This window comes from Maylandia zebra, linkage group LG4 (genome assembly GCF_041146795.1).
Source record: "Maylandia zebra isolate NMK-2024a linkage group LG4, Mzebra_GT3a, whole genome shotgun sequence".
Classification (NCBI taxonomy): Eukaryota; Metazoa; Chordata; class Actinopteri; order Cichliformes; family Cichlidae; genus Maylandia; species Maylandia zebra.
In genome coordinates, this window is record NC_135170.1 from 27,568,002 (window position 1) to 27,585,294 (window position 17,293).

The window sequence follows — 17,293 nt, forward strand, 5'->3', positions numbered from 1 at the left end:
TTCATATTCAGGTTTTCTAGAATACAACGGACATACAACCCACAGTTTTCTCTGAAAGTAGGAACCCTTAAGGAGGAAGAACAAATATCATGAATGAATAATAAAAATATTATAAAGTGTCACATGACCTCAGAATTGAATTCAATATTCTGAGGTACAATTGAAGACAGCCTCAATCCTGGTAGAATAGTTGATACAGTTCTACAGATCCAGATAGCAACTGTAATGTTGCAGCGCACCTGCAAACCACTTTGCAACTCATCTCCAGCCCACTTTCTTTAATGTTGTAACTTAACCATGTTAATTAAGCTTAAAAATGTTCTTGCTACCGACCTATAATCAACTAACTTAGGCTTTGAACCCATAATTGCAGTGTTAGTCTTGGGTTACCACAGAGAAGCACTGTATAAGTATCCTGCAGGTTGAGGAAAAAGGTCAACCTATGAATGTGTGTCAAAACTATGAGTAAAGATATGATTAACTATGCTGGGTGTTTTGCTCTTGGGCTATATGAGTTACGATTGGGTTGTTTCATAAATAACAGAAGTCCATGTTTAAGGATGGAGTAGACAATACACTGTGCCAAATGGCCCTGAGTTTCCCTTGTTGCCTCCTCTCTACTACTTCAGTCCTCCTCTTCTCTGCTCCAAATTACTTCCTGGAGGAGTAGAGGGGGGAAAAACTGCAGGATCCCTCTCTGCTGGGTTCCTCTCTAATCTGTGAAATCAGCACAGGAGGAATGATTTAAAAGAAAAAGTACCCTCTCCCTGGCATAGTAGAAAAAAACAAACTACATTTCATCATGCAAGCCGACAATATCAGCTCATCCATCAACTGAAACTGATTTTTGTCTTTATTCAGTTATGTAAAGAGGAAAAAAGTGATGGAATGTGATGAAATTAAAAATGCAAAGAGCACGAAGAGAAAGAAGTGGGCATATTAGAGGAATGTGTAGGAACATAATAGAATGAAAACACAAATTTACACATCTGGCAGTGTACAAATTAGTTACAGGTCCTTGATGATGATGATACATAGTGAATGAGACTGTTTTTCCTTATAGGACTAGAAGGAATGTAAAGCAGCATAATTGTAAACAAAGTATTTCCAAATATTGCCTAAAAATACAAATTTGAAAAAAGATCATAGTCCTCTGGTTACAGTAAATAAATGAATAAATAGAGGGCTGAGGGTTTATTTATACTCTTTCTGTGTCATTTGTGACTTTCACAGAGGTATTTCCTCTTTTCTTTCTTTTACAAAGTTTAATTGAGGATGTTTGTACAGTATGTGTCTATACTGGAAACAGGACTATATAATTATAGCTAATATAAGGAGCTCTCTTATACACCAAATAGACCTTTTAAAGCCTTTTTAATGAGATCCATAACAAGTACAATTACATGTATTAATTGGCTCCATGTAAGAATAAATGAGAATGACAGCGTAATTAAAAACTATGGTGTTAATTTCCCTAAAGATAATGTACTATACGGTACATTCAAAGTCATTGATTTAATTGCTGAAATTATCTTCAGGCAGTTTTGCTGCTCTCACCTTAAAAGGTTACATGTGTGCAAGAAACCCTGAACAGAATATATTCAAGAAATATCAGGTTTTAAAATTACAAAAAGTGAAGAGAAATACACATTTTCCAGGTAAAAAAAATATATTTGGAAACCTAGATTCAGATTGCTAATGAAAATATCATCTTTTATTGATGCCATATACTCAATATTTAGAGTATCTGTTGAATTGTTCACGTAGGCATTAAAAAAATATCACGATCCAAGAAACAGCATGCTTAAAAGGCAGGACCGAGCACATTCTGTTCGTGATTAGTCTGATATCTATCGACTAATCTGTTTGTGTCTACACATTCCACATCATTTCAATTAAAATAACCCAATAGATAAGTAAAAGTAATGAGTTCTTTAGATTTGTGAGAGAGACAAAAGTCCAGCATATAGTGCTGTTTTCAAATTCCCCAAAGCCTCTTATAGAAGAAGAGACAGTCTTTGGAGAATACTATGCAAATCTTTCCACAGCGTGACTAGATCAAAAGTTGGGACTCGTCTGCTGTACGTTGTGAGCAGACTTTAGTGGAGAACAGTGGATAATTAGATAATTAAGCAACAGCTCACGTGATCTGCAGCTGCAGCAGCAAGGGGAGAGCTTTTGTCAAATCAAATTCCCTGAATGTTAATGTTATGCAGTTGTGCCCAGAAACTGCCAATGTTTGTCTGATTATCCACTGTTTATTGCCATGATGGGATTCATTTTTATTGCTACACAATTTCTCCGATATTACTGCAATTATTAACTCCTGGTGAGAAGACATCCGATTTGGACTTCATCAATCGATGAAGTGGCTGATATATATGTCCCACTAGGCACCTTCAGTACATACTACCTGTCTCATTAGAATCATAAACTAGAAAATCAAGTTTTCCAACATGTACTTTGTTTTATGAAAGAGTGTCTTTTAACACCAACTGTGGTTTGAACTGTGAAGGTTCTCAGTCATCCAGGTCATCGTAGTCTAAGGAGCTTGGAAAGAAAAGCGTCTGGACTTCTTTAAGTTTCTTGAAGACGTTTCACCTCTCCCAATCCAGTTTTGAGATCCTTTCCCAGACGCCTTAACACCCACTCACATCCTGGGCCATTTGACCTCAGTAAATCACATGATAGGGTGGGGTAGGGTAGGTTTCACAGTGGGTTCATCCGAAACCTTGGTTGTTGGTGACCCACACCCATTTTCACACCTTGGCTCATGTGATTAGGCAGATGATCAATAGTGGGTCCACGACCCTGGGTTTAAATCTGGGACTCTCCACCAATTGGTCTTAGAACTGTAGAAGTTTCTTGGTTGGGAGGTGAAATGTCTTCAAGAAACTTAAAGAAGTCCAGAGGCTTTTCTTTCCAAGCTGCTTAGACTGCTTAATGTATAGGAATTTCTTTTACTTATGTATTAATCACATTATTTTATTGTATGATGCCTTGGTGCCACTGGATTTTAACAAGTCTCACACTCATACAGTAAGACAAATGGTGGGGGTCTAGTAAGGAAGTTGGGGGAAGCAGACCACTCCACAGGAAGAGTCTTTTGTCTCTTCGAGGGCTCTGGGAGGTAGCAAGGGAGTGTGAACCTTAAGGTGTGAAACGGCTGTGTACTGCCTTTTGTTCCTGGATAAGGTATTTAACTGAGAGCCATGTTAGACTCAGGGAGACTCTGCTGACCATCTGCCCCGCAGTCATGTAGGCTCTCCACAAGCTTGGTTGTCTGTTCTTTGTGTGTTTTGATTAAAGAATGTTAGCTACTGCTCACCGCTCATCTGCAGGCTTTATTTAAATGGAAAACTTCCACAACACTAACCAAGTAGGTAAATCTAGCCAAGTACTTTTAGTGCCTAAACTTATGTCCAATAAGTTTTTTTTTAAATAAACTGCATCTGAACAAGCAGTTAAAGTAGACGTGAAATACATGTAGGCTTATTTACACCATGGAGCCCTGCTCTCATAGATTTAAATCTGTCTGAAGCTGGATTTAAGAAATAACTAATTAAAATTACAGTTTTTACAACATGTTTAGCACCATCTTATGCCAGTACAGAATGTTACGTCACTGGGTTGGTTGATTGGTTGAGGCTAATAGACGTACATTAGTTTATGTTAGCTAGCTAGTAACAGAACTCCTAACTTCATGAAAAACAAGGACACTAAAACCAAAAAGCAGGCTTTTTACTGCCACTGGCTGCAGCAATGAACTTTATGTAAAAAAAATTAAGGATACAAAGTCCACTTTCATGCTTTGCATCTATAGCAGTAAGTGGTTATTCACTGTGGCTAGCTGAACTGAAATGGGAAAATCCACCTACTAATGTTACGGTTTGTAGAGCACTTTATGAATGAGGACGGTGTGGAGGAGCTTGTTTGAGCCAGGTGAACACAGCAGCACAAAAAGTAAAAAGTAAGTCTGTGGAATTCAAAAGATAGATCTTCTACTCAACTGACAGCCAATCAGAGAATCAGATTATCACTTCAGACGTTAATGTAGGTTTCTTCTTTTTTCTGTTTTAATTTTTGTTTTATTACTTCCTGCAGCATGAGTGCCTCTGAATTTATTTAATGTTCACCTTAGGTCATATTAGCTGCTAACAATATGTGTGGAACTTATGTCATTTCATTAATTTGAACAACCAGAATCACTTCAAGGTATCAGTGGTCCTCACAGATTATCTCTCCAGTCATTCTTGTGTGTGTTATGTCTTGTCCTTATATATGTCCATTTGATTTAATGACTAGGGTTTGTTTCAGGATATTTTCAAAGTCTGTTCAGGCTTTCTTCATTTCACATTTCTTTTAAAACTGTAGCTTACTTTACTTCATAATGCATGTAACGTTTTAGTATTTATATCTATGTTATATTTTAATGATTGGTACCCATGTGTAATTAATGCTAGAAAAGATTTGAAGGTCAGAACATGCACTCTTTTCTCTTACTTGGTAGCTGCTACATTTCTCCTAGCATTTTGTGTGCTTAGTCTCTTTCGTCTTCTTTTTATGTTTATGATTGCTGCCACATATTGTTTTTCTTTCTCCTCTGAGCCTTTATACCTAGTTGTATGAGGAAACAATTCTTTCAGCTTGCTCATCATGAAAGTCTTCATATCTGAGCACTTTAGAGAAATGAATTGTTGTGTGGGTGGTTGCGGTACATAATTTTCATTGCTTAAAAATCAATTTGTGTTATAAGGAAGAGTGCATTTTATAGGTACATGGTTGTGATTTAAAAACTGGTCACTGTTATATCTTTTTATGCCTAATAATGTTTTTTCTCCTAAAACACCTGGGGACTGAAATCTTTAGTAAATGACTCAAACAAGAGTAAATGGTGCATTTATTGGGAACCTTTTCAGCTGTGGAGTAATACATATTGGGTACATCAGAATGGCAGCAAAATGGTGTATCTACAATTGACTCAGAGTGTGTGTGTTTGTTTTTGTGAGGAACGTTTCATCCCCTGAAACAGTACGGTTTACTCAGGTATTGTATCTATTTTTACAGTTTTGGCAACATTAATTACAAAGGAGAGTACATAATGTAGTACAGGGCTGGACTGGACTGGACTGGGACACAAATTTGGCCCTGACATTTCTGATCACAAGCTTTTAGCAATGGCTCATGGCCAAAACAGCCATTCATTTGACCTGAATCCTTGAATCTCTCCCTTCCTAATTATGTTCCTCCATCTATTTTCTTACCATGTTAATTTCAAATTCTTTGTTTCTTCCTCACTTCTTCCCTCCTGTGAGGCCTGGATACTAGTTGTTGGTGATACTACTGTTCACAGTGTAGCAGCAGCCCCGACAGCTAACATGTCGGTTAATTTGACACATTTTGCAGGATCTATTTGTTTTTATTGTTTTCTCTCAGCTTTTCAGCTCCACCTTTCCCCACTTCTTCTATACTAAACTTTTTCTACAAGCTGTGTGAGCACCAGAGATGGGCAGTAACGTGTTACTTGTAACGCGTTACTGTAATCTGATTACTTTTTTCAAGTAACGAGTAAAGTAAGGGATTACTATTGCAAAATCAGTAATTAGATTACCGTTACTTTCCCGTAGGAACGCTGCGTTACTGCGTTACTAAAACCGTAATTTTTTGCGAGAATGTCTCATGACAGTGACGTAAGCGAGTGAGCCGTTGGTGACAACAGCTGTTTGCAGATCAACAATGGATCATATATCGATTGTGGGAGAGAGTATGAGCATGCAGCGTTTAAAGCATGGAAGTACTGACCTTACTTTGAGTTTGATTCCATAAAAAGTGACAAAAACATTAGCGTCTGTTGTGCGTGGGAAGAAAACTTTTTACAGTGAAAAAAACCCCTAAACTTCCAAACAAGCACCGAGTGCGCAACGATGTAATGGGAAATTCACAGAGAAACTCGCGGATTCTTCAACTGACCGCGGCACACCTGCACCAGGGTAAACCTCCGCCTACCCTACTCCTGCTTTACAGGTGAAAATAGAGCAACAGGACCGCTAGTCTTTGACTTTATTTATTTTCTGCTGTGTTTTACTTGCATCTATTTGAAAGAGTGAGTGTAAACACAAAAAATATTTAATTTTATGTTTTGGAATGTGCAGAAAATAGGTTTAAATGTTAAACTCATTTATTCAACTCAGAGAATGTTGCATATAATTAAATTTTTGCTTGATGCATAAAGTAAAAAAAATAAAACTGATAAAACAAGTTAAAAAAAAGAGACGTTTCCATTTGATTACATTTTGTATGATGGATTATGCAGAAAAAGTAGAATTGGGCTGAAAGATCTATCGCTTTATCACCTCTTCAGGTTGTAAATCGTGTTTTTAAAAAGTAACTAAGTAACTAAGTAATTAATTACTTTTGAAAATAAGTAATCAGTAAAGTAACGGGATTACTTTTTTGGGGAAGTAATCAGTAATTTGTTACTGATTACTTTTTTCAAGTAACTTGACCAACACTGGTGAGCACATAGCAAAGGTAAAGGAGGGGACAGTCACATTAAGAGATGTGATTGAACAATCCAGTGTCAGTAATTAAAATGAACCAATAGGCTGATCTCAGTCCTTGTACGGCTGGTACACAGGGGTATTTCAGGCCTGCCCATCAGCCTAAAAGTGTGTCGGCCCACCGGGAAACTGCCCAGTATGCCAGAGTGCCAGTTCAGCCCTTGTATGGTAAATGCAGTACTATTGTGATGGTGATCATTTTTGGTGCTTGTCTTGCTGTCACTAACGGTATTTCATCAGTCTAATTATTTCACTCAGAACACAGCATTACCAGCTCTTGATATTTCATAAACAACGATGCTTTAAGGATCACATGCACTGGAATACAGAATTTTCCGTTGAACTAAGCAAACTAAACAGGCAGAAAATTAAAAAAAACACCCTTCACATAATCATTTCTAGAGACAAATGGAAATCGCACTGAGCACATTGTACTTACAAATCCCAGTTTACTATGGACTCCATTATAACTCATGTGTCACTTCTACAGTAAGACTCCTGCTTAGGTCCAGGTTAGGCCAATATGTTGATGTCACATATGCCAGGGGTTTTGTGTGCGTTATTTAAAGTCTGCCAAGAGGTACACAGAGGGAAGTGTGTGTCATCATCACTGCTGAATCTAGAACCACTTGTTTCACACCATATAACAAACCTGCCACCCCCTGCAGTGTGCGCTGACCAGCTACAAAGCACCGTCTTCCCAGCTGCTGCACAGAGCACCTCAGGCACTGTTTTGTGCCAACAGCCATCACACTTCAAACTGTACAGAGCTTTCTGCCCTACTGGCCCCAGCCTTAGCCAGCTAAGAGCATGCTGAGAAAGGATGTCTGCAAATGCTCTTTCTGCTCTGGGCTACTCTATAAGGCTCTGCTTACAGAAGTCATATTTTCTTCTAATGCTAAATGCATTGTCACATTTTCTAAATGTCCATCTAAATTGTATTTCAGTCGCATTAACAATGAATGCAAAATGAGGAGGCTCTATCAGAATAATGTATCGTATGAACACTTACTAGACAGCTTAATGCTTCTGTTCATTTGTGTAACCTCCTGTAGAGCTGATAATGAGGGGATAATGGGAATGGGGACACTTTTTTTGTGCAGATGTTCTGCAATTTTCACTGCATGCACTGATGATGAATATGAGGGGGGGAAAAAACAGTATCATGTCGTCATGATCTTTGCAATTACTGCTGCAATTTAAGATTAAAGTTTCATAATCTAATTATCATCTAATCTATACAGTCAACATTGTAATAAAGAACCATATTGACTTGAGCATTATTTAAACTGAAGTTCATTAGAAATTTACCAAATGCGTTAGGTTTAATGAAAAAAGAGAGGATAGAGAGGATGGTGGGGGCGGGGTAGCGTGAAATATGTATTGCCTCATCGTGGCATCAGTCATGTTTACTTTGCTCCTCCAAAACAGTGTTCAGGGACATCCTGCATACACTACTGGGTGCTCAGTCACATTACATCTATATGTCTTGTGCTGAACGTGTTCTGCTATCCCGTTTGCGCTGAGAATTCCCCTTGTTTACTTAATTCTTAATTCTTAGAGTGACTGTTTACAGTCAGTTAATAATACCATATGCATCATTTAACACTCATCATTTGATGATTCCATGGTTCGTTGCAGGCGTAAAATGAGTGTGATGTAAAATGTCAGTGGTATTGGCAAATGCATTTTACCACAATGCTGAGTGATCATAGCACATTTTAAATCATTTGACTTGTATTTCAAAACAGTAGACGGTAATGTTTTTATTTTAAACAAATATCTGAGTCACATCGGGTCCTTCTTGCATTTTTTTAAAAGCAAAACACAATCAATGGCTAAGGATCATTTTTTATGTTACAATGACAATATGTTACTCTGTGGTATAGTGCTGTGCAATACTGCAAATTTTACATATCAGAACATGACAAAAAATAATCTGGTCCTTAGCAGGTGTTAAAATTAGGTAAGTACAGACTCAGATAAACTACAAAACATAACATATTGCATAGTATGCAATGGTGTCATTATTAATTTAATAAAAATAAAGCCAAAATGTAAGTACATTCTTATGGGTAAGTAGTTAATTAAATGCACTTGACTGAAGTGTGAACACTACTATAAAAGCAGTGGTCTGGAACATTCAGGTACAGTACATATTGATGCAGTGCCAAGAGGGAAAGGCATCACCGGTGATGTTCAAGAAGCAGTGTCCCATCAGCCATGCAATGGGTCTAAGGCCAATTCCAAACAATCTGCAGTCCATCGTTCTACAGTGAGAAGATTATTGACAAGACAAAAACGTTCAATAGCAGTTTTCCAGAAAACTGCAAAAAAAAAAAAAAAATAGAGAGAGATTTTTTGTTAGCATTTCAAATGTTAAAGTTCATGATGGTACAATTAGAAAAAACTGTTCAAATATGGCTTGTTTGGAAGGGTTCCCTGGAGAAAGTACCTTCTTTCTAAAAAGAAAGGTTGCATCTCAACGTAACATAAGTATTAAGGATTTTGGAATAATGTTGTTTTCGAAATCTGTAAATTAAAGATTTTTTTAAAAATCTCACCACTACATTAAAGTTGGATAATTACTGGAAAAATAAAATGGTCCTAATTTTTATTTTAGTTTTTACAAATTTGCCTACATAGATTACAGTGGAATGATTTGATTTAAAAATCATAATTAAAATTATGATTTCAGATTCATCTAATTAAAATTTCAGTAAATGATGCAAACTGACACATATTCATTTCATTTATTTCTTTGTCCTCTGAATTAAAATGGAGGTTTGCTCATCATGTACCTGTTGTCATGGTGAATTGTGGAATTGGAGCTGCACTGATGATCGTGTGCTTTCTCTGCTCACCTACTCACTTAATTCAGGATGAGCATACTCAGAGTTGGTGATCAAGTCAGAGTTTATGATTTGACTCTCCTACATCAAATAGAATCACAAGAAGGGCCATAATATTCATATCATGACCTGGTATTAAATAAATAACTTGTGTACTTTCTTGTTACCCGCACTGTGTGTGTGTCATGTTTTGGCTGTGTTTAATGGTGTCTGTGTGTTTATCTGTGACTAAACAGGAAGTGTTTATGTTCTGCAGAGTACAAATTGACACCCATATTTTAAAATTCCCTAGAATGCAACACTCAGTCATTGTAGTGTCAATAACAAGCAGGAAAATAAGCTTGAAGTAAGAAATAAAAATGCTCGAGGTCATGTTTTCTCCTTAATAGCATAAACAATATTAGGTCTAAAGCTAAGTGTGTAGACAGCTGAGCTGATTAAAACAGAAGCAGGTTTGTTGTCATGCATACATGACATGAATGACTGAAAATACAACTGAAATGCTTTCTATGTAAATACAGTACAAAAAGATTAAATGTACACATTGTCTACTTAGGCAGAGTCCCAGTGTAAGTTTTGCAGTTACAAAGTCTGACTTCTTTAAATGTGCAAAGAGCCTCAGCCAGACATGGAGTCTGAAGTTCATTTGCAGTTTTCAGGATTTAGAAGTGTATAAATTATATGCCGTTTCCTACCTATCTAATCTGTACGTGGATTTATACAGAAGGTTTCTTATCACTTCTTTGCATGTGGGTACATTAATCTTAACAGTCACGTGACTGGGGCCACAAAATTCTGGCACACACAATAAAGCCCTCATGGCATCATATAAATGTCTCTAGGAATCTTTTTTATAGCTACACCATGTGAGCAATATATAAACCAATACACTATTGATTAGACATGCGGAAATCTACCTCAGTACATGATCTGAAATCTTGTCCTGGTAGGAAGGAAGGAAAGCAAATGAACCATAAGCCAGAATAAAGTTTTATGTAGCAAAAATATGATGAGTGACAATGTTTCCTGTTCTTGTTCAATAATCTTTTGAAGTTTTGTTTTTTTGTGATTTTTTGAGTTCATGTCGTTGATGATTAAGTATTTATCCCAGCAGCTGAAAATGTGTATGACATGTAGGTAAGAACAAGTTGACTGCCTCAAAGTGTTGGATAAAAGCTACCATAAGAACTGATACTCTCACTTATGATTCTAGGGAAATTGTTAGGTGTGTCAACTACGCACCACTCTGTGTAACACTCTGTAAAATAGACCAATTATCAGATCAACCCCTTGATGGTGATGCCCTGTGATTTTTTTTCTGATCTGTCACCTCAGTGATTAAGGTCAGACTGACTTTCCCAGCCAGTTAACACTTCTATCAGACTTTCTATGGCTGTAAAGGTCACAGCACTTATGATACTAAATGAGTTATCAATTTTTCTGACAGTCTCCTCTCCCTCACGTGCCCTCAGAAACCGTGACCACGCTTCCACACGATGAAAACAAAACATCATTAGCATCCCAAGGAACTGGCACAAGGATTACAGCTGAAGTTGTGCGATACAGTTGATGTAGAGCATGACCTTGACAAGAAGGGACCAGATGGCTCACCTATAACAAACAATCAGGGAACTGAACATATGTTTGCATCGTGACCTGGAACTGGAGACACGCCAGTTTTTTTCCTTTCAAGACTGTTTCTAAGAAAAGGATGTCTGGTAGGATGACAACCTGTAAATGTTAAGTGAAAGCTCAAGAATAGCACTTACTTCAGAGTAGGTACTTTCACGGCATAAAGGGAACCCTCGGTGACTTACGCATGCTGTAACTGATCCAGATGCCATTGTGTGTCGATTTGCTACCAAATAAAAGCAAAACTTTTTTTTTTTTTAAATGAACCACTGGTAAAATGGTAGCCATGAAAACAACACCTCTTATAGTTCGTTTTTTTTAACAGAGAACAAAACACAAATACGTGATGAGAAATGAGCAATGTGCAATTGAGAAAATTACAAAAATAAATGTAATTTTGATTAATCTGTGGAAAATGTAAAAACATAAATGATGTTCTACTACCTCCACAGATGGTAGATGGTTGTTAGCTATCAAATGGACATTGATAGTAACATAACTGTTTGGTCCACAAACAACTAAATGTCAGATTTCCAGCCCTACTTGCACATCTGCAAGCTGCTTTGCAACCTGCCTCTCCCCCAACCCAGACCTAAGCCATGCCTTTTCTTTTGACTGTGTCAGCCCTGACTGACATTTTAGAACCATCACAATCTAGTTCGCTGTGATCACACTTAGCTTTTTATGAATACAAATCCCTAAGTATATGTTGGATCATCTTCATCTTTCCAAGTTTACCTAACAAATGGACGTAAAAATACATTTCATTTTCCCATAAAAAATATGAATCCCTTGCTTATATATTATTTATGTTGTATGTTGAGAGACCAGAAATAATAAATAATCAGACGATGCATTTAAAAGTTTTAATGACAATAAAAGTTCATCAACAAATTATCTAGTAAATGTTACAATCTTACCTGACAGCAGGTATCCACAGAACTACCTTGAAACTCTTGTTCGTTCCAATATTTTTCAGCATATGTCCTGCAGCTCAGCATGTTCACAAAGTGTAAAAGGCAACTAGTATGTATGAGAGCTGGTATCAACATCAACTGAGGCAAGTCAAGCAAAGAGTTTGCAGTACTGAACTGTCTTTGCAGCAACTGCACACAGAACCCGGAGGGACTGCTTTCTTGCCTCTCATTGCACTAGTGAGTTTTCACCACATTTTAGGCTGTAATTCATCCATTTAATTGGATTGTTGTAACTTTTTTTAATATATAAAAAAATAAAATGTGGGAGAAGGGGAGATTTATAGGTGTAGACCTGCACACTAATAACTTGTATTTCTGAGATAGTCCAAACTGTACATACTGGATGTGTTCTTAGAAACACAAAAGTAGAAGGATTCAGTCTGCTCAAAGATTGCTAGCAAAGAAAACCTCCATCCATTTTATAAACTAGGCAAAGTATGGTTTCACTTTATGTTCTGTTGTTATACTGCTGTTAACCCGAAACAACCAAAATTTTATTGCTCATTAAGGGAAGATCATTATGCAGTAAATGCAACAAAGGACAGCGGAAGGAAGGAAGGACAAGTTTACTAGTCGAGATTAATTTGTTTACTTGCAGAATAAAACATACCCGTGCACTGTCAGCACAACAATGTTTATTTACAGCAGGGCAGGTGTGATGGGGCTCAGGCCTGGAAACAGGGCAAGATTGTGGGGTAAAGCAGCAGCACCACTAGAGAGAGGAGAAATGGAGGTAGGTCAAATACATCCACAGCCAGGTGTGCTAAAGCAGTGTCTCAGGAAAAGGAAGGTCTGTGGGTGAAAGAGGAGGACGTGTAGAGCGCTATGAAGAAAAAGTACATTAAATTAATCATAGGTGTAGCTTGCAGTATGATGTGTTACCTTTTTCACTGGCTGTAAGCTCACTCCTGGAGCTTGACTGTTGTATTCAGGAATGTTACACTGATGCATGCTCTATATTATCCATAAGAGTTTCATTTGCACATATTCCACTATTTTTTTTTCTTAAGTATCTAAAACATTTCTATGTAATTTCTAAAACATCACAAGTGGTTTAACTGTTAACGTACTATTTGTGCCCATTGTTTCATCATTTACATCTGCTGATGATGATGACATTAAAATACATTGTTTTTATATTGTTTGTGTGGTCTTTGGTTGTTACCAGGTGCTTTAAAAATGGAAAAAGCAGCAAAATGCAACTTTCTCACAGCAGAAGATGGAGTGCAGATGTTGATGAATTGAGAAATTAAAGTGACAAAAGAGCTTTGAATCCAGGGTGTGCCGTTTTTTTTAGATAATTACAAAAAACAGACTCCTGCGACAGATTGGCGACCTGTCCAGGATGCTCCCTACCTCCCTACCTCTCACCCTATGACAACCACCCCAAAGTGAGAAGTACATTAATTTGATACTGTGTCATGAAGTTTTATGCATTCGGCTTTGCATTTCTTAGACCCTTAAAAATTGCTGATCCAAGGTTAAAGTCTGGGAATCAATTTAAGCAAAATTTATTCAGGACTTATTCTTAAATGTCTCACTTTTTTACTGGCATTACAGGTGTGCAGCTGTACAAGTTGTTACAGTGGTGCAGTAGTTTTTAGTGGAACTCATTTTAGTAACAAGTAACAAGGTTTTTGTTTTTTTAATTTGTTTGTTTGTTTCCAAAAGCACATTAAGTTCTAATCCATGTTAGTGACTGTTGTTACAAAATATTGGAATCTGTGTTTTCGTGATTTGGTAGAAATATAGTGAAATATATTAATTCTACAGATTTGTTAGCAGCACATTAATGCCTGGATGATACAGAACAACTGGTTTAAGACGGTCACAACTGACAGTCATTAGAAGATTTCGAATCTAAAAGGTCAAAGTCTGCAAAGAAAAAAAAACCTTATCTGACAAACGTCAGGCCCATGGATTCAAGCATCATGAGTTTTCTCTTCTATGATGACAAATTCGTGCAAAATTTTGTTTTCTGCTGTTCATGTCCATCCACCTCAAGTGTGGATATGTGTGTTCCAAGATTTTTCCGCTCGCACCGTCATGTGTGGTTATCCAAAATCAGAATATTGGACAGTTTCAGAATTTTTTTTTCCTCACTCTGACAATTAATGTTGATGAAAGCTCCTGAATTACATCCGCACGATTTCATGCACTAGAATACTGCTAGACTTTTACTAGTATTAAAAAATGTTTTCTGTTGATAGTGTTTTGAACAGTCTTATTATCATAAAGCATGGGCCTGAGCATTAACACTGAGTCACAAATAGTTGCAGGATACAGCCTGTGGTAAAAGTGAATTGAGAAACTGCTCAACCTTGTTCCTTGGAGACCACACCAACAAAGCCTTTTTGTTTGTTTGTTTTCTTGTATTATTTATTTATAACCGGTGTGGTTGCAAGGTTGTATTCATGTTCTAACAATGGAAAGGGTGAAAGGTGTTGATCATTTTATACCATCCTGCTGCTTCAGTGACCTTTCATAAAGCCGAATGAACTGTAACTGATGGGGATATAACTGCACGTTTTATAATTTACAAGACTGTTCATGAAGCAGTCTTACAGCAGTGAGGGTTTGACTGGCTCCTCATGCTTGTCTATGTGAGTTTTTTCAGGTTAACTGACAAGGAATCACTTATTTATGTACATTTCCATAGAATGATCTGTCTTCACATGTATTTTAATTAGAGAAAATATACAATCATTTTAAAGCAAAGAAAGAGGAACATAAGAAAATGAGACTAATCAAATTGAGTTTAAGGATAAAAATCTAAAGATTCCAAGCACCATAGAAAGGCTGATAACAGGTCAACAGTTAGAATTACAGATAACTTGTGTTTTTGTTTTGTTTTTAAGTTTCAGCTGACATGCAGAGGCTTGGTGTGTCAGAAGATGATGCAAGTGGTAGGGTGACATGCAGACAGATGATCTGCTGTGGCAACTCATAAAGCAAGAAGAAAAAGAAGCAGAAATTGATGTACATGGATCCTTCTCACAAACAAGCAAATTAGTTTTCCAGTTAAATCTAATAAAAATTCATGTGATGATATAAATCCTCTTTCTCATGAGCAGTTTTTCATTTTAGGTCTAAATACATAAATACATAGAAGGGTTTACTTCTAACTAAGCAGACAATGAGTCTTTAGCACAAGAGTAAGGGCAAGCCTAACAAATCTTTTCAGTGATTAAAAAAAGAAAAACAGCAAAAAACAGCAAAGTATGCATGTACATTTTTTGTTACAAATGGTCATAAATTCACTTATTTTCATCTGCATCATACTACAGAACACGGCAGTGAAATGATCTCTAAAGCTGTCAAATGCTGAATGAAACAAATCAAGTATCAAGTCTGAGTTGCGGGTTTGGAATATCACCGTGGCTTCACCTGCATATTTTCTTGCTGTGTATGAGCGGAGTCTATGAATTTCTGGATTTCTTGTGTCCATTAGGTGCAGGTTTATTGATCGTCCTCTGCTTCTTTCCAATATTACACTGACCCAGACATTTTGTGTCAGCTCACATAAGCAGCTTAGCCACTAATGAGCTACCGCATCAATTGACTGTTAGATTGTATTCTAGTCTGCTGTTTCTATTTCTAAACTCAAGAAGTCATATTACCTGCATATTACATTACGATACCCTGTGCATCAGCTCTGAAAGTTACAGCTATAATAACTTTCTCTTTGAGAACACATGTACCCACTTGAATGAAGACACTTGTTGACATAATGCCTTCTGTAGAACCTTAATCCTGTCAATCACCCATCAACACTTCATAAATCGGACTGTAACCCTGAAACCAAACCTTAACCGTAAAACAGCTGTATAAATGAATGCCATCTAAAATGCTCAAACTTCCACAAAAGAATTGCAGTCTATCGTCTAAAAACCAAACTGTTCTCACAAAGACAGTTGTTTAAGCAAGCACACTCGTCAAACTGTCTGTTGATTGAAGCTGCCTTGTGTCAGTATTTGAAGAGAGCGTGGTCTGTTATTCATGTTTTGTGTGACCCGAGGGAGAAAAGAGTTCTTCTAAATGCAAAAGCACAATCATTTTAATGGAATAAATTAAACTGCTGTCCTGATTTTTTGGGGGGTGTTGTACATCTCAACCTAATTCAACATTGAAACATATTAGGACTATTGAATGAATTGCAATTTTCAACAGTTTTTGGTACGTTAATGCTTCTATTTTGTAGTTTTTCAGAGATATGATTAAAAAGAGATATTGCATTATTCACTATCTTTTATTCATGCATGGCAAAGATCTTACATGACTGCTGATCGGCACGACTGTGTGGTAAAAAGCTAATTTACATACATACGCTCCTGGGAGAGCAGATACTGTCTGCTGCATGTGAAGGAAGCTTTAACAAAACTTAATAATGTCTGTGTGTACAGCAGCACTCACGTATAGGAGTAGAGTTTATGGTCTCACTGAGAGAGTGAAGAAAGGAGAAGTGAAGAAAGTCTTCTTTTCTGTTAGATTTATAAGCTAAACCAAATTTCTGTGCTACTAGGATAAAATTAGTTTTTTTAAAATAGGGTTTTCTTTGTTTTCAAAGTAAGTTTTTGGATTATATCAGAGGATTCTTATCAAACTAACTGAATTGTTGGTTTCTGTGTTTTTTGTCTGGTTTGAGTTCACATGACACAACTGAACCAGTGCAACCACCAAGATATGCAGTTGTGGTCAAAAATCTGCAAACACACAGGGTTGAATATTATGGTAATTTTGTTCTTTTTCCAGGGTGGCAAACAGCAAACAGCATATGTCTTTAATGATTTTAAAAAACAGGAATTGGGTTCACAAGTTTGATTTAGTTTGGGGATTCTCTAATCAACAGAAGGTCAAAAGAATACATGTTTTGCTAAATGAAGCTGACACAGTGTCGCAGTCACATGTTGGAAACTATAGGGATTGTATAGTAACCTTTTGTATTTTCAAATAGCTAGGACATTTTAATCTGATAAAGACTATTTCCACATATTTCTTTAAATTATGACACTCTGATGATTAAGTGCCAAAATAAAAGTCTTTAAAATAATATTAGCAGCCTGTAGTGCATCAGTACCCTTTGCGAGTCACATTTGGAGGCGTGATCCAAGTTTTAAAATATTTTTATTACCGTGATCTTTGACCCTCTCACACTGTAAATATACTTGCTATTTTCCTCCCTTTTAAGTCATGTGGCCTGTGAACCCCCACAATATATTGTGTTATATAATGTTTTTTTCTCACCTTTGCTTAAACTTTCAAAGTGTCTAGT